The sequence below is a fragment of the Palaemon carinicauda genome, chromosome 9 (assembly GCF_036898095.1).
Source record: "Palaemon carinicauda isolate YSFRI2023 chromosome 9, ASM3689809v2, whole genome shotgun sequence".
Classification (NCBI taxonomy): Eukaryota; Metazoa; Arthropoda; class Malacostraca; order Decapoda; family Palaemonidae; genus Palaemon; species Palaemon carinicauda.
This window is the reverse complement of record NC_090733.1, coordinates 131,278,547-131,298,546: the sequence shown is the minus strand read 5'-3', so window position 1 is coordinate 131,298,546 and position 20,000 is coordinate 131,278,547. Positions and strand designations below refer to the sequence as shown.

The 20,000-nt window shown below is 33.3% G+C and overlaps 1 pseudogene; it reads left to right on the top strand.

Moving 5' to 3' along the window:
* Positions 1–20,000, top strand: part of LOC137646636 (fibroblast growth factor receptor-like 1) — a 41,056-nt pseudogene that overhangs the window by 8,395 nt on the left and 12,661 nt on the right.

The following is a 20,000-nucleotide window of genomic DNA, read 5'->3' as shown; positions in this document are numbered from 1 at the left end:
TATTTGCTCCTTTTGAGAGAGAGAGAGAGAGAGGAGAGAGAGAGAGAGAGAGAGAGAGAGAGAGAGAGAGAGAGAGAGAGAGAGAGAGAGAGAGAGAGCGGGTGGCTTCATGACAAAAGAAAGAAACTGTAACTGCCAAACATATTTATAAAACCTTCAGACTTTTTTTTTTTATCAATATTCAGCCGATACTTGCAAATTCCCACACACTTAGTGAAACCTGAAGCCTTAAGGACTTAGCAAACTGAATGATTATAAACCTAATAAACACATCATATTAACCATGTTTTTTTTTTTTTCTTGTCAGGACGACCTTTCTTTGGGCAAGATCGGAGACAAGCTGACTTTCAACGGTCTGCAATCAACAGATACCGGCATTTACACCTGCAAAGCCACTTCGTCCCTTGGCGTCGTTACCGCAAATTTTTCCATTAATGTTCAAGGTGAGTAGAAAAGGAGAACGATTCGTTTCTGGAGTTTTATACTCTTTATTTTTATGTCTTTAGATCTTTATGATAAACTTCTAAGGCGAGGAGATAATAAATGAATTATCTTAGGAGATAATAAATGAATTATCTTAAGGTTTATGCGTTTTCCTTTACATTGATTTTTTTCTTCCTTTTTTTTTTACTTGTTTTTTTCTTCCTTGTCCTTTTAAAGTCATTAGTTTGAACAAATGAAAATGTTTATATTTTGAATTGAATGAGTTCTTACAGTTGATTTCATATTCTGTTTTGTGTATGATTTCACTATTCTGATTTATTCTATGTTTGTTTATTATCATTATTTTTTTTTGCTTTCTTCAGAAGTCTTAAATACTTGAGTAATTATTACCCTTTTTTTTTTTTTTTATAAAAATTACAGTAGTGTAAGTGTTACTTTACTACTAATGCTGTTACTCATATAAAAGTATATAACAAATTAATCCAAGATATGAAAAGAAATATATTTATAATTTTTATTCATGATTAAAGTTATATAACATGAATGGATAATATATATATATATATATATATATATATATATATATATATATATATATATATATATATATATATATATATATATATATATATATATATATGTATATATATATACATACATATGTGTGTATATATGTATATATATGTATACATATATATACACACATATACATATATATATATGTATATGTATATATATATTATATATATGTGTATATATATATATATATATATATATATATATATATATATAATTTTCAATTGGAAATTGTAAATGTCATATTATGAAACATTAACTTATAGCTTTCCTAATAGACTATATTTGGAAACTATTTCTACGTAAAGACCAGTACGGAATGCATTTGCCCTACTTCATACTTCTCTGCTTAGTCTCTATCATCTGCTTACATTAATTTTCTTTATTATCCAATTGCCCAAAATTTTCAATTTCCCATCATCCTTCTGATCCAGACTAGCCAGCCTCTACCAATTAATGATCCTCTTTTCTCAGCTGTTCCCGGTCTCCATCATTCTTCGTGACACTGATTATATTTATTCATTCGTGTTCTTTTACTCTCGGCTCTAATTTTTCTGCCTCCGTATTCTTCCCTTCCTCATCATTACCCTTATCCAGCTTCTCCATTCTTCAATACTTCCTTCCTTTCTAACCCCATTCCTCTCCGATTCATTACCCTTATCAATGAATTTTTTCCTTCCTTCAGTTTAAACACTTTCAATACGCTTCTCTATTCTAACCTTCTTCATTACAAACTCTTTCAATACAATTCTCTATTCTATCTCTTCCAGAGAAGTGCAGCCTTTTCCTTATAATCGTCTTATTTTGATGGTTTCAATTTTCACAACCAATTCTCCTGATTATTACCATCACATTAAGTAAGCATTTCCAACCAACTCTTCTCACCTATTTCCCTCGTTCGCTATCGTCCTCTTCAACATCTCATTTTCCAGCTTTCCTATTCTCCACCATCCTTACTTCCTCATCATCAAGTAATTTTCTAAGTTTTTCTAGTCCCATTATCTGTAATCCTCATCATCATCCCTTCTCTAAGGACCCTATTCTCCAATATCCTTTCTTCCTCATCACCGCCTTTTATCCATTTTTTGCTTTCTTCAGCAGTCTTAAATACTTGAGTAATATTACCCTTTTTTTTTTTATAAAAATTACAGTAGTGTAAGTGTTACTTTACTACTGATGCTGTTATTCATATAAAAGTATATTTTCTAAGTTTTTCTAGTCCCATTATCTGTATTCCTCATCATCATCCCTTCTCTAAGGACCCTATTCTCCAATATCCTTTCTTCCTCATCACCGCCTTTTATCCATTCTCCTGTATCCCATCTTCCTCATTATCATCTGATTTCCTTCGCTTATATACCATCATCACTTCTATGTCCATATTTCCTCTTCCTCTCCCTCATCATTCTTTTCAAACATTCAGTAATTAGCACTGTGTTCTTCATCCGCTTATCTCTCCTATCCTTAATCATCTCTCCAGACCTATATTAATAATTCTTCTTCCCAATCCTTCCGACTAATCCTCCCGACTTCTGCAGCCAGAGGATGCAAAGCGCGAGAGAGAGAGAGAGAGAGAGAGAGAGAGAGAGTCAAGAGGGCTTAGTTAAGATAATGTAAAATAGGTTTAAAATGCACGTGTGCCTTGGCTATAATTAATTTCGCAATGGGGATAGAATAATCAAGTGGTCTCCATCAGGGACATTAGGGCACATTTTTTTTTTTTTTTTTTTTTTTTGGCATCCGAGGGAAAGAGGTCATTTGAGAAGTGGAGCTCTTGTACTTGGCCGGAAGTGTCATTTGGAAGTTTGTTAATGACGTTTATACTCGTTTACAGCTGTCATTAGAATTTTTTTTTTTTTTTAATACATGCGCGCACAGAAAGACGCAAACTCACACATATACGTGTGTGACATTATTCGTAAACACCACAAGCATTTTAAAGGAAGATATGATCATTTTCTTTTACAACTCAGATATAGGAAATAAATGTTACAATTACAGTGTATACGTTGCTTAATTATTACAAGTGATTAATAGACTCCTAAATTTAGGTAACAGTAAAGTAACAAAAACAATGAACTATTTTTTTTCGAAACCTTTACCTTTCCTACAATGGACACGATACTGACTATAAACATATTAACAAAATATAAAAAAAGCCAGCAACTTTCATAACTTCCTTGAAGGAGAAAATTTTCAAAATGATCAATGAAATTGTAGAATTTTCTTAAAATTCCCATTAAATAATTATTCAGGACGTTAGACTTTTAAATATCTTACCATAAGATCTATTAAACGTTTGAATTGATACTTGAAAAAGACCTTAATTTTCCTAATGATAATATTACTTGAAGTTAACTTTATTAATGTTTTAGCAGATTTTTTTTATATATAGTTTTTTAATATGTTATAAGAATGTAATGACACATCGAAACAAAATGAGAGCTGAAGGAACCTTATAAATTACCAGAATATTAAACCTATATTCCTCGAAAGATGCAAGAAAAAAAAAATCAACATTATAAGTAATGTTATGATCGCCATTATCATCGTTACGATACTGAAGCAAAACGGTATGCAGTATGGGAGAAATATCTGCTATCGTCTCCATAAATACCAAAAGGACTCCAATGTACAACAGCAGTTATAAAAGAAATTGGATTAGCATGGCAAGGTATTTCAAGAATACCACCTTAATATCTACAGTAATTCGTTTCATGGACCATTTCTTTTAAAATAAGAAGAAAATCCTTGCAACCCTTACAAAATTCAAATAACCCATTGAATATAAAATGATATACATAAACAATAAGTAAAAACAGTAGCTATATATATAATATAATATATATTATATATATATATATATATATATAATACATATATATATATATATTATATGTATGTATATACACACATATACATATAAACATAAAAATCATCTGCTTAAATGCTAAATAAAAACAGAATTAAAAGGAAAATATATTACATATACATTATAAACATATAAAAATATCTTATTATAAGCTTGAATATTTCAGCGTGATGAAATACCAAGAATAATCTTCCGCTTTCTAATTCACCAAACACCTTCACTCAGGCAAACAGCCATTAAAAAAAGTAAATAAATATCGTATGGATATTAATAGCAATCATATATTTACCCAATAACAAATAAGAGATTCCAGCCCACCCAACCCCCCAAAATGAAGACTAATAAAACTCAATTATGAATAAGAGGACTGACGAACTTTGCGCGAAGTGGCTATCCCGTAAAGGAGAAAAGGGGGTAATTCAAGTATCAAGGAAAACAAAGGGTCCCTGTCCCTGCCTAAGGGGTGGTCTGGGGGGAACATCCTCTTCCCCTTCCCCAGTAACACAGGCCCGACAAGCCCCCCATCTCGCCCCTCCTCCCCAAGCTCCTTCAGGAAACTTTGATTGGCACTGGTAGGAGGAAAGGAGAGCTGTGTTCATCAGCGTCTGAGAGTTTAATGGGTCCTCCGGAAGAATATCAAAAAAAAAAAAAAAAAAAAAAAAAAAAAAAAAAAAAAAAAAAAAAAAAAAAAAAAAAAAATGAAAACTGCTTATAAACTTTTCACTAGTTTTTTTTTTTCTTTCTCCTCCAGCGCGAGTGTCTTTTCAGAAGCTTAACCTGATGTGTTTTAATTTTACTTTAGGGGATAATAAAAGACGTTTCATAATATGATCGCGTGTCCTGCCCCGTCTAGCTCCCGTCCTACGTGCCCTTGACGGGACGCGGTGGTGGTGGTAGAAGGGGGAGGGGGGGGGGGTGTTGAGAAGTGGTGACCCTAGGGAGTTACTGGAGAAGGGAGGGACTCCTCTTGTTATTTGGTGTTGTTCTCTTCAAGTTGCTGTTGTCAAAAAAAAAAAAAAAAAAATGGAAGGGAGGGAAATTTATCACTTTTACCCTTGCATCCTTCCACGGTCTTTCATCGCTAGCTTGCAGGATTTTTGTTGTTGCTTTATTTGAACATAAATTTCTTATATATCAAATGATATTCACTTTTTCTTAAAATTTATTAGTTTTAACTTCTCAGTAATATTTCCTTGATTTATTCTAGTATGTGGTTTAAAGTATTTCCTTCTTCAACGTCTTTAAGATTTTAGCATGCAAATTTTTTTGCATATAGATCCAAGAAAAATTTCAAAATGTATTTCTACATCTTATAATACGTTTGTGATTTTTCTTTTTATTCCATGATAAGGTTCTTAGCACTAAAGTTCTTTTCTTCATTTCAAAAGATATTTTTGCTTTCTATATGTCATGATTATAGTATTTGCTTACATTATATCTTTTGAAATAATGTGAAGCAGCGAAAATTTCTCTTAGAAAGTTTATTTTCAAACATACAGGATATATATATATATATATATATATATATATATATATATATATATATATGTATATATGTATATATATATATATATATATATATATATAATATATATATAATATATATATATATGTGTGTATATATATATATACAGTATATATATATATATATATATATATATATATATATATATATATATATATATATATATATATGTATATATATGTGTGTATATAAATATATATATATATATATATATATATATATATATATATATATATATATATGTGTGTGGTGTGTGTGTGTATATATATATATATATTATATTATATATATATATACACATATATATGTGTGTATATATATATATATATTTTCACAGATTTTGTCAGTATTTTTTGATGGGAGAGGGATGTTTAAGAGATATGTTCTACTCCTTGCCGATATAGGGTTTGAACATGGTTGTTTAAAATACAAAACTACATATCAATCTCTCTCTCTCTCTCTCTCTCTCTCTCTCTCTCTCTCTCTCTCTCTCTCTCTCTCTCTCTCTCTCTCTCTCTCTAAAAGAAATCTTTTATTTAATGTTCAGTAAATGTTTAGTCATCGATAATGAGAGAGAGAGAGAGAGAGAGAGAGAGAGAGAGAGAGAGAGAGGAGACGAGAGAGAGAGAGAGAGAGAGAGAGAGAGAGAGAGAGAGAATTGAAGCTCATATAAATTAACTACGTTAAACAGTTTGTCTTTTTATCAGCATCAAAAGCCACACGAAAGCCAGAAACACTTTGCGAAGCCCTTTTTTTTTTCTGGCAATGGATTTCAATTGATATTATGATGACAGAAGAAATACCAACTAGAACATGAAGTGGCTTCAAAGGGCAACCGACACAAACGTCCTAATTAGTAATGTTTCGAAATACTAAATGAAGGCAGCAGTTATTGATCACTTATGTAAAAACGAATGCATCATTAGGGCAAATGGCGTTAGCAAAATAGAAAAAAAAATTAGAAAAAAACAGCGTTTATAAAAGAAATAAAAACCATATAAATTGAGTAATCAAAAGAAGCTGCAAAAGAGATTAAAAATTAATTGGTGTGAAGTATTTGTAAAAGTTATTAATGTATCAGCAAAAAAAAAAAAAAAAAATGTATATATATATATATATATATATATATATATATATATATATATATATATAATATATATATATATATATATAAGACACATTAAGAAAATCAATTGGTGTGAAATATTTGCAAAATGTATTAATCAGTTGAAATATATATATATATATATATATATATATATATATATATATATATATATATAAAAACACATTAAGAAAATCAATTGGTGTGAAATATTTGCAAAATGTATTAATCAGTTGAAAAAAAAAAGAAAAAAAAAATCAATTGGTGTAAAATATATCTGAAGTTATTAATATATCACGAAACAGCAAAAGAAAAGAAAAATAAAAAATTACCTTTGGGAAAATCATTCGAACAAAATACTACAATTAACGATAATTTATATTACAGAATGATAGGAACTTATATAAAATAAGTACAAAATACTGGAGATTCAAACGCTAGTATTTAGGTCAAAATTATGCCTTTTATGGTTATCGAAGATATTAATTGCATGCAGCAATAACTTCATGATTAAATGAAGCACAAAGTGTTTTCTGTCTAGAAATAGCTTCAGATTATACTAATTATTGCCATTAAGAGGACAACAACGGCTGCACCATTCCAGTTTAATCTTTCGAACTTTGCTGGGTAAATTGACCCTAAGATTCAAAGCGGGAGTGATGACAGGCCAGGTAAAGGCAGGTAAACACAGTCGCTTAATTGAACAACCTGTTTAAATGGAAGCTTATTGTTCTCAGCTTATCAATATTGAGAGCTATTTCCGTTTGCCAGTCTCTGCCTTTGAAGCAGCTCATATCATCAGTAATCATTAAGAAACCTTCATTGTAAATATAGGATGCAGTATATTATGAGGATAGGCACATACAGTATTTGCATTTATGTGCAATATGTTACTAAAAACGTACATACATATCACAGAAATGTCTTCAGTCAAATGCTGATATACACATATATATACACATACTGTGATAGACGTGCCGAGTTCTAGTAACATATCAAATATAATCATAAATAGCGTATGTATGAACGAATGAATGAATGAATGAATGAATGTATATATGCATATATATGTATGTGTGTAGGTACCTGCCTAAATTATACATACTTCATTTGAATATTTCATGTATATATTAAATGTTCATTCGCAAATCACGATGCAAGTCCCATAAATTAGACCATCTGATTAGTCATTAACTCAGAGCAAACCTAATAGTGACGTAGAGTATTGCATTAATACTGACCTTGCAAACGCAATGGATGATCATTCGACTCTCAAGGGAACCAGCATGGGGATCTCAGGGGATGATATTAATATCAAAATGGTCGACTTTTTGGAATAATTCTTTTTTATCTAAGACCAGCTATGGTCTGTTTCGGGGCAGTTTTCCTTTTTGAAAGGTAATGTTAAGGTTAAGCACAAAATATTTCATAATAACGAACATATTTAGCCTTTTTTGACATTTATAAAAGAATGAATTAACCAATTTTTTATCATTTAAAGTAAATTTTACATACGAATTTTGTATGGGGTAAGCACGGTTGCCTTCTATTGGAAGGACTTTGCTTTGGCTTTGGGGTAGACCGTAGACCTGATCGGCTGTCCTGCCTGACATCGCTCAGACCCCGGTAGCGAATATTCATGAGTTGTACCAGTCACCAATGTCCTTCCTCCCAGCAGAGAGGAGTCCTGGCACGCTTAGGTGGACAGTTCGAGACGTGTGAAGCGTCTGTTATGTTTTTAGGTGTTGGATTGGCTTTGTTTGTATGTGTATTAGTCTATAAAGTCAACAGAATCCAAATTTTCTGGTATTTAAGAAATTTGAAAATAAATTTCAATTAACACTAGATTCTTGACAAAACCTCTAAAAACCCACTTTGATTTAAAATAAACACAACTGTTGAGTGCTTCTTAGGTCTATACCTTTACGATTTTTCATATCTAATAAAAATATATACAACAAACACTCAGATACTAATGATATCTAGATACCCGTCCCCTTTTAGACTTAAGATTACTTTTCTTTTGATACAAAATTGAAAAGTGAACAGGATTTTGTGATAGAGTAAGAAACAGTTACTAGAGGAGGAGAAGGCGGGGAAGTGGGAGATCGGTGGTACACAATGACTCTTCATAAAAAGTAAACATTAAATAAAATATCTATCTTAACAATCTACAAAATCCTTTTTTAAGGAAAACGCACAGTAGAGATAAAATAAAATGACCATCCACAACGTTTTCTGTACTGTAAGGTTTATGGTCAGCGAAATATTTAAATTTTATAGAATTAAAATACTACTTATAAAAAAGCGGGAACATTAGACTGATATATTTACCATTATTTTTTTCTAATCAATTCAAAATTAATCCTGATATACAAATATATAACAATATTTATTACTGATATATTCATTCTTCTATTACTTTTACCACTAATGAACGTGAAGAAAAATAAACCGGATTTATGTAGTATATTTACCGTCTCTAGTTCTGTCTTATTTAAACTAACAATATTTTTATTTCTTGCAACGAGCATTATCCCGTTCAGAAAGTGAAAAAAAAAGTTAATTCATTAACACATTAAAGACTATTCTTCTCCGGTAAAATCCACTACTTTTTTTTTTACAAAAGCACAGTAAATAACACAAAATGCCACAACCGTTGGAGAACTCTCGTCTTGAGAGCTGGGTAATGAATGTAGGACCTTTGTCAAGGTTAAGTATGCAGTGCCAGCCAGAGCCATTGTTTGGAATGTACTTCCTGTGCCCCAGCTTTAAAAATATTGTGCCTGCCTTAGTATTGAATTTATAATGTTTGTTTAAACCAGGTAGTTGGCATTGAGCTAATAATGATGTTGGAAAGGTTCTTAAAACCATAGATAGAAATATGTATATGAATAGGAGGACAATTATTTTTGTCAAAAGTGTTAAAAAGAACGGTCATTTTAATACGAAATTCTCAGTAAAAATATACGGTTCTCAGCCGTATTTCATTAAAATACAGGCCACCGTAATTTTACCCTACTTTGTTATTATCTTTTAGGGGTTGGTGACCATAACATCACTCCTTAAACGTCAATACTGGTAATTGCCTGGCAACATCTATTCCAGGATTTTTGCCGTTTTTTTTTTTTTTTTTACGGCACATTTTAATAGTGTATATATAGCAGTTGCTATTTATAAAAGACGATATTATCTTCTTAAAATATTTGTAGTAGATTTGCTATTGTATCCTAGTTTTTGTGACATCATAAAATAATGAGTTGATAAAGAGAAGGCTATTATGCTGAAAATTTTAATTTTCCTTGTAAAATCACCAACGCTTCACTGTTAAAAAAAAACACAATCTTAATAGGGAATTCTCCGTTAAAAATATACTGTTTTCTCAACCGTATTTCAGTAAAATACAGGAGACCGTAAATTTACCCTACTGCGTTATTATCTTCTACGGGTTGGTGACCGTAATATCACTCCTTTCCGTCAATATACCCGTTTTTAAAACGGGGAAAATCCTGGAATATATGTTGCCAGACATTTACGGTTTATTTTAATGCAAATTTTTAAGTGTTGTTAGGGTGTTTGAATCGTATATTCTATATAATAAAAGAAGTATACAACAATTCTATGCAAATCAGACACGGAAATGTAAAGTTAGAACAGTGTGGAGTTTTATGTTAGTTTTATTAGTGCCTGAATTACAGGTTTTATTTGTCATTAGGGCACAATAAATAGTTTATAAGGTCATAAAAATCAGAGCTACGGGAATAATGCTAAGGAATCAGGGACCTTCACGGTGTAATCACTGTCTTTTATTTTATTATATTTTGAAATCTAAAGTTTATTTTGCAGAGAGAGAGAGAGAGAGAGAGAGAGAGAGAGAGAGAGAGAGAGAGAGAGAGAGAGAGAGAGAGAGACGTAGTTAACGTCTGCAAATTAGGAAAGTAAAGGCTGTCAGGTAAGATGCTAAACCACACAAATATATCCTAAACATTTAATTTCTTTATCAACAGAGCCCAAGAAGGAACCGGACTTGGACATAAGTGAGGCCGTAAATCAAACCGTTTTCGAGGGAGAGAGTACCTCACTGCAGTGTACCGTCCGCACCTCTCACACGCCAGATATACAGGTGAGTTTCTCTAATTTCAATCGACTTGGTGGGTAAGCCGGTCGGCTTGTCATTCAGTGTATGAATTACACTTTTGCCTCTTATTTATCTTGTTCAACAAATACATTGCGAGTAATAACGCAATCAACTGGAGCTTAATTTACAGCGTAGCGCACAGCTTAGCCAGCAGATGGGGGTTCCCCTCCCACCTGGACCACTTATCCTGTTGTCATGAACTGAAATTAGCAAATACTCTCATAAAAAGCCTGAAGCACGTAACGCCATGTAACTTTATATGCAATTCTGGAGGGTATTGTCAAACTGTTTCCATACAGGTAGTTATGTCTGAGAAGTGTTGACATTGGCAATATTGATTATCCTATGGCAAGGGGTGTAAAAATACTACCACTGTGCCTCCTGTGTGTCGTAGAAAGTGACTAAAAGGACAGCTGCTGCCTTGCAGTCTTGCTTTTTAGCAAAAGGCTAGGCTCACTGCGAACAACTGGAAACTGCTTCCTTGCAGTTAGAGTATCAAGTCAAAGGTTAGCCCCCCCCCCCCCCCCACCCCCCCCCCCATAACTGTGGTTGAAGACTGCAAGGGCATACAACCGACCCCTTAATGTAGGGATCACGGTGGGAAAGATGATGAAAATCTGCACGATTGTTTGTTTTATATAAAATTACCATTGCCTTACTCATGGTGTTTATCAATAACATGAAGATCACACTTTTCTCCTTCCCTATAAACAAGACGCTTAGTTATCTAGATTTGCTCAGTAGCATTGTTTCACTCTCAACTGTTATTTGACACTGAATATGTTAATGTTAAAACTTTAATCCGTACACCCCTAAAAAGACTAACAATGAAGTAGTTACAGATTTTAAAGATACACAATTGAAATGTACATCAGAGAAAGCTAGATAAGTAGACAGAATACCATTATAGTATCCTCAGTTATCTCCAACTGGGAAGATAAACAGCTCTGCTAACAAGTTCCGGACATGTCTCAAAAGCCTTTATGTTGTTTTTACACCGATCTAGCCTCGGCAACGCCACCGACGCAGACGGGGGTTCTTGTTTTGAGTCAAAATGGCGCTCCCTCAAGAAATAATATTGATGCCTCGAGAGTTTCAACCCCCGAAAGAAGGTGTTATCTTAGCTTTTCCCCTGACGATTGAAGGCTCTTTTTAACATCGTCAGAGGGATGGTTTCGCTGGGGGATGTTGCTTACTTCTTACTTAACGAGAGGATGATTTCTTGTTTTGTTAGGGACAAAGTAGTGGCTTTTAAGGCATTTTAAACTCTCATTTTAGGTACTCTGAAGTGTGTGTGGTATTTTGGTTTTACCTGAGAGTATGCGTTTTTGTTTGTCGGTATGTCTTGTTTAAAATAATTAGCGTTTAGGTCTTGCAAAATTTCATTGGATCATTTAAATTTTAAAAGGGGTTATATAGTCATTTCAAGCCAACATTTTCTTTATGTTTAAAACCTCTCCTCTTTTAAAGCGTTTGTATACATTCAATTCGCAAAGGATAACCATATACGATAGAAAAAAAGATAACCTCTTTACTCGTAGTGGATCTGCATATTAACACGACCAAAATATGTTAATTTTATATTCTTAATCAAAGGTACATTTTAGCAGGAAAAAAAAAACTACAGCAACCATCGAGTGAAATACACCCACAAAGAAACCCACACATTCACCCACCCATAATATATATATATATATATATATATATATATATATATATATATATATATATATATATATGTGTGTGTGTGTGTGTGTGTGCATGTGTGCGTGTTCGGATTTAAAAGGTGCAATTGGCCTACCAGTTCTTGGCCAAAAAAAAATCCTACTCGTGTGTGTGTGTATATATATATATATATATATATATATATATATATATATATATATATATATATATATATATAAGATAGATAGATAGATAGATAGATACATATATATATGTATATATATATGTATATATATATACAGAGAGAGAGAGAGAGAGAGAGAGAGAGAGAGAGAGAGAGAGAGAGAGAGAGAGAGAGAGAGAGAGAGAGAGAGAGAGAGAGATCATAAAGTGAAAAAATATATATATAATATTCACTCAATTTGTTAACGATGTACTTCTAATTCTTATGTTTCCAGTGGTTGAAGAAGGTCACCCCAGAATCCTTCGAAGGAGGCAAAATCCCAAACAAGACGATATCAACGATTGACAACCAGTACTACCGCCGAGTCGAGACAGCAGCGCCCATCGTGGCAAAGGGCGGCAACACCTACCTTTCCAAACTGACAATCGTCAGGGCATCGCCAGAACACGCGGGCATCTACGCCTGCCTCGGTGCCAATAACCTCGGCTACGACTACAGAGAGGCCCATCTGACCGTTCTAAGACGACGAGAAGGAGGTAATGGGCCGAGGAATTCTGTAACACTGTTTTGATGTCTTTATGGGAAACCAATAGCTTAAATGTTGCGATTTCATGAGGTCTGGTAGCGCTGTTTTCAATTTTTATAGTCGGAGAGTGTAATGGTCGAATTACTTTAAATCTACTAGCGTAGATTTTTAAGTTTTAATGGTATAATGCTCAGTTTTGGTAGGATTCGACCGTGTAATGGTAAGTATAATGGAATCCAATAGTGTAAGATTTACTTTTTATATGATCTGATGGTGTAACCAAGTTTTCCTTTGACCCTACAGTGAAAGATCTTTAGTTGACAAGGTAACGCAACTTGAATAATTAGATAATCCAGGTTACTCTAATTTATATATATATATATACATACATATATATATATATATATATATATATATATATATGGTAAGTAAATGTTACCTCTTCATTTCTAGAATTTTGAGCCACAAATCTCAAATAATGAGGTACGAAAAAGGGTATGTTAGTGTAAATAGTGTTAAAATTTGATTTAGAAACCACTGTAAATAGGAAGCGATTGAAAAGAAAAATACTATTTCACACCTGTAAAAGGATATTGTAAAAAAAAAAAAAAAGAAAGGAAAAAAAGCAAAGACAAATAACTTGCTTTAACAGTCTTCATGTTTATTTCAGTGATGCGTGACCCTCCCGTCGGTCCCAAAGAAAAGAACATCAACTGGTTCTTCCTAATCATCCCCGCGGTTGTCATCTTGGTCGTGGTAGTCGTGACAATAATGTGCCAGGTAAGTACATTTTATGTACAATGTACAAAACGAGTAATTGGACAACAATTTATTTTTGTAACGAAATCGAAGATAAATCAAAATATACTAAAGATGGCTTAGACAACGATTTTATTTATTTATTTATTTATTTTTTTTTTGTAACGAGAATCGATGATAAACTAAAATATACCAAAGAGGGATTAGACAATGAGTTATAGGGCACTGTCACTGTCCCTTGTCTCTGCCATTCATGAGCGGCCTTTAAACCTTTAAACAAGAAAGTACCCATTGCTCACTTCGTCAGGATTGTTCTATATTATCATATCGGAGTCTAAATCGTATCATTGTAATTAGTTATCGTTTTTACATTTTACAGCATACTGAGTAAAGCAAGAATAAATGAATTTGAATAACGACATAAGAAACTTAATCTTTACAAAAAGATGTGGTAAGGTCCTCAGACTGGGGTTCGAGTCCCGCTCAAACTTAATAGTTTCTTTGGTCGGTGCAACCTCACCATCATTGTGAGCTAAGGATGGGGTGTTTGGGGGAGCCTATAGGTCTATCTGCCGAGACATCAGCAGCCATTGCCTGGCCCTCCTTGGTCCTAGCTTGGGTGGAGAGGGGGGTTGGGCGTTGATCATAAGTATATATGGTCTGTCTCTAGGGCTTTGTCATACTCGATAGGTTAATGCCACCGTCCCTTGCCTATTCATGTATTAATTTTGTACTCTCAAAATGTATCAATATTGTACACTCTGAATGTTTCGATATTGTCCACTCAAGATGTATCAATATTGTACACTCAAAATGCTTCGATATTGTACATTCAAAATGTATCAATGTTGTACACTCAAAATGTATCAATATTCTACACTCAAAATATATCAATATTCTACACTCAAAATGTTTTGATATTGTACACTCAAAATGTATGAATGTTGTACACTCAAAATATATCAATACTGTACACTCAAAATGTTTCAATATTGTACATTCAAAATGTATCAATATTGTACACTTGAAATGTATCAATATTATATACACAAAATGTTTCGATATTGTACATTCAAAATGTATAAATATTGTACACTTGAAATGTATCAATATTGTACACTCAAAATGTTTCGATATTGTATATTCAAAATGTATCAATATTGTACATTCAAAATGTTTCGATATTGTACATTCAACATGTATCAGTACTGTACACTCCAAAAGTACATAGAAGTAAAGTGTACAGTAGTGAACTATGGGAGGTATGTGTACCTCCCAGACCCCAAACCCCCACCTTCCCACTCAGCCAAGTCTTGAAGTCTTCTTAATCTTCTCTCTCTCTCTGGTCCCATCCCTCACCCTCGACCCCTCTTTCTCCCATTCCCACCTGAATGGAGGACATGGGATGGGATTTCACATCCCAGTGAATCCCTATCCTGTTCCCAACTCAGTTGAGCTGGATGGTGGAATTATTTGCCTTTGTAACAGCACCTCAACTTCCTGGAATTACTGTCTGAAGATTAGTCGATGACTGACTGACTGATCTCTCTATATATCTTTCCCTCAAAGCTGCCCTTCATTTTCCCCTTGCAAGGCCTAAATCTTTTTTCCCGTTTTTCCTTATTCTCCTCTGTTGCTACGCTCTTCTTCCCCCACCCCCTCAACATTCCCTTCAATTTCCTACTACGCCCTCCGGATCCTTTCTTCTTCTACTTCGCCTTTTTCTTTTGCTATAAGGGCAAAACTCACACAATATCCAAATTGTTGCTGACCCTAAAAGTTCATCTGATACGAGAAGGATTTTGGGTTTTGAAGTTAACTGGACGAAATCACAATTTCATTTTCTTATCATATGAAGGATAAAAAATGAACAAAAGTTATCAATATGTTATGGTACGCCCCTGAAATGTTCTTTCTTTTTCTAAGTTTCACAATTGATAGAGGTGTGATACGTGAATATAATACCCAGCCCAAAACTTACGGCTGTTTAGAAATACTTTGCTAATGTTACCGAAGAAATATCTGTCTTGCAATTGTAGGTCCCCTTGAAAAATAATATAATTAAAGATGAATAATTTGACGAAAGCAAGCTCTTCTTTTCATTATTATTTTTTGTGTTGTTGTTGTAACGTTAACCATAAGGAAAAAGCATGAAAAGCCACTAACTTGCAAAGCAAGCTTCCACCATATGGAAGACCTACAAGCAACTACAAAGAACAAGAATACAAACACAGGTACCAAATAAAGTTAAATCAGCAATCTCAACAATATAATATACGTCATATTACCGAAGGCAAAGGACAGGGGAACATGGTCCTGTAAGTCACACACTGCATTTTTTATGAGAACTAGAGAATGTTTTTACATCAGGACGATGAAACACCATTACAAGCTGATGGATGAAATTATGGAAAAAGAACCTCTCTCAAACTTCCGAGCACCAGCTTGGTCGACACTACCAAGAGGGCATTAATGCAGTTCTTCATTAACGAGATGAAATACCTCTGTTAATACGTGATGTGACAGCTTGGCATCTCAGCACGATGCAAAAGCTATCCATCGGCTTTGAGGCTTTTATGTAATATACACTTTTTACTTCAAGTTGAATTTAACGGTATTCTTGATAACTCGTTAACCTTCGGAGTGGGCATGTCCAGCAAATCGGGAACTAGACTCTTTATACCTTTGTGATAGGAAGTTATAGCTTAAAGCCTCTTGAATTCCTGCCACACTAAAAAAAACATAGTTTTAATCGGAAATTCTCCTTAAAAAATATACGGTTCTCTGCCGTATTTCAATAAATACAGGAGACCATAAGTTTAACCCTACTTGGTTATTATCTTTTACGGGTTGGTGACCGTAATATCACTCATTAACGTCAATATATCCGTTTTAAAACGGTAAATACCAGGCAATATTTATTCCAGGATTTTTACCGTTTTTACACGGCAAATTTTTAACAGTGTAGTAATGACAACATGTGACACCTTCTGGCACCCTTTTGCCCTCAACGCACGTGCACAACCGTAAAAGAACCCCCCTTAAATAAGTACACTAAAGTGGGCACCTCCCACTCACCCGACAACAAACTAGCAGCATCCCCGGCGTTGTTACGCCTTGTTTCCACGTACTTTCGCCGCCTATTAAGATTATCCACGACAACGTCCATTCTACAACAAACTTAAGTCAAAGCGAATTCCTCAGCTTTACACAGGGGTTGTTTCCCCAGCTGTGAATTGTTAAGATGAAAAAGGAAAAGAAGAGCAAGAGGAGTAGGAGGAAGAAGATGAGGATATAAAATAGAAATTAGAAGACAAACTTTACTATAGAATGACGGGAATTAAATTCCTTTACAGCTTTTTCCCGGCGATGATACCGACTGAAATGTTCGTTTTATAAGCGTTTCTGTCTTTTTCCCTATCAGGATTTATCAAGAATAAGTCAAAGGACTCTAAAAAGGCTAAGGGCAATAAATATAAGTATAAAGAAACGAGGCGACTTAGTCAAAGCGAATTTCTCAGCTTTACACAGGGGTTGTTTCCCCAGCTGTGAATTGTTAAGATGAAAAAGGAAAAGAAGAGCAAGAGGAGTAGGAAGAAGAAGATGAGGATATAAAATAGAAATTAGAACAGAAACTTTACTATAGAATGACGGGAATTAAATTCCTTTACAGCTTTTCCCGGCGATGATACCGACTGAAATGTTCGTTTTATAAGCATTTCTGTCTTTTTCCCTATCAGGATTTATTAAGATTAAGCCAAAGGACTCTAAAAAGGCTAAGGGCAATAAATATAAGTATAAAGAAACGAGGCGACTTAAGTCAAAGCGAATTCCTCAGCTTTACACAGGGGTTGTTTCCCCAGCTGTGAATTGTTAAGATGAAAAAGGAAAAGAAGAGCAAGAGGAGTAGGAGGAAGAAGATGAGGATATAAAATAGAAATTAGAAGATAAACTTTACTATAGAATGACGGGAATTAAATTCCTTTACAGCTTTTCACGGCGATGTTACCGACTGAAATGTTCGTTTTATAAGCGACTGAAAAGTTCGTTTTAAAAGCGTTTCTGTCTTTTTCCCTATCAGGATTTATTAAGAATAAGCCAAAGGACTCTAAAAAGGCTATGCGAAATAAATATAAATATAAAGAAACGAGGCGATTTTTAATGATAGAAACAGTGATTGTGTATTAGATAATTTCACATCATCATTATTCCCCATTCAATAGATTTCCCCTCTTCACTCTTGACACGCCAGTGGCTCCATACAAATCTTTATTCATGTTTATTCGTTTATAACTTCCGCAACATAACAAAATCTTGATTTATTTTTTTCTATTTGTCCTATTTTAATGCGCTCAGTACTTGTTACATTGCTTTTCAATTATTTCTTATCTACGTATTTAAATTTGCATTATGTCTCTTGTTAGTCATTATCTTTACTCCGTGTTACAAATTGCATTTCTTATTTCGGTTTTCATTTTATCTATCCAATCTTCTCCTTTTCACCTCTTACGCATTTTCGCCTTTTTCCATACGCCAATGACAACACAAAAATCCTTCTTCTTCTTTTTCTTCCCTCTCTACCACTTCATAACAAAACAAAACAAGATCAACATAACAAAATCTTGATTTATTTTTTTTCTATTTGTCCTATTTTATTGCACTCAATACTTGTTACATTACTTTTAAATTATTTCTTATCTACGTATTTAAATTTGTATTATGTCTCTTGTTAGTCATTATCTTTCCTCCGTGTTACATAATGCATTTCCTATTTCTGTTTTCATTTTATCTATCCAATCTTCTCCTTTTCACCTCTTACGCATTTTCGCCTTTTTCCATACGCCAATGACAACACAAAAATCCTTCTTCTTCTTCTTCTTCTTCTTCTATTTGTCCTATTTTATTGCGCTCAGTACTTGTTACATTACTTTTCAATTATTTCTTATCTACGTATTTAAATTTGCATTATGTCTCTTGTTAGTCATTATCTTTCCTCCGTGTTACATAATGCATTTCTTATTTCTGTTTTCATGTTATCTATCCAATCTTCTCCTTTTCACCTCTTACGCATTTTCGCCTTTTTCCATACGCCAATGACAACACAAAAATCCTTCTTCTTCTTTTTCTTCCCTCTCTACCAATTTTCACCTCTTACGCATTTTCGCCTTTTTCCATACGCCAATGACAACACAAAAATCCTTCTTCTTCTTTTTCTTCTTCTTTTTCTTCCCTCTCTACCAATTCTCTCATTCAGTGACACACATAACGGTCCCATCGGTCTCCATCCATCTTGGCGGAGTTGTCAACCTGTTGTACTGGCTCTGTCCCCATACATCTTGGATGTCTTTTTTATCATTCTGCCTTTTACCTTTACTTCGCTTTTTACCTTTATTCCCTTTTATAAGAAATCTTGCATGATTGCCTTTTGGGAGATTCCGTTGTTTACCATATTAAAATCTTTCATTTAATTTAGTTTTTCTTTTCTTTATTAAACATAAAAACCATTCTGCCTTTTACCTTTACTTCGCTTTTTACCTTTATTCCTTTTTATAAGAAATCTTGCATGATTGCCTTTTGGGAGATTCCGTTGTTTACCATATTAAAATCTTTCATTTAATTTATTTCTTTTTCTTTATTAAACGTAAAATTTTATATCTTTTATAAATCAAGTTTTCTCTAGTGTTATTCGTCTTTTCTTTAATATATTACACACATTTCATCTATCCATCAAGCTGTACATTATACATACCTGTATGTTCATATACAGATACATGTACCGATTGGTATTGGAGGTCGTGAAGATTGGTAAAGTAAATTTGCAATTCCCACCAACCAATACGCATCATTAGTCCCACACGCGTGTTTATTTGTTTACCTATATAATCCTAAGGACACACAAAAGTGCACAATCAGGTACACGCACACACTACCTATCTATCTATCTATCCAACCATCTATCTATCTATCTATCTATCTATATATATATATATTATACACACACACACATACATATATATATATATATATATATATATATATATATATATATGTGTGTGTGTAAATACATACATACATACAAAATATATATATTGGGTTAGAGATCTCTTGCTTGAGGGTACATTTGGGCACACTATTGAAGTATTTTATATTTTATATGTGAAAGGTTTATTTTAGTGTTGTTATTGTTCTTAAACTTCTTCTGTTGT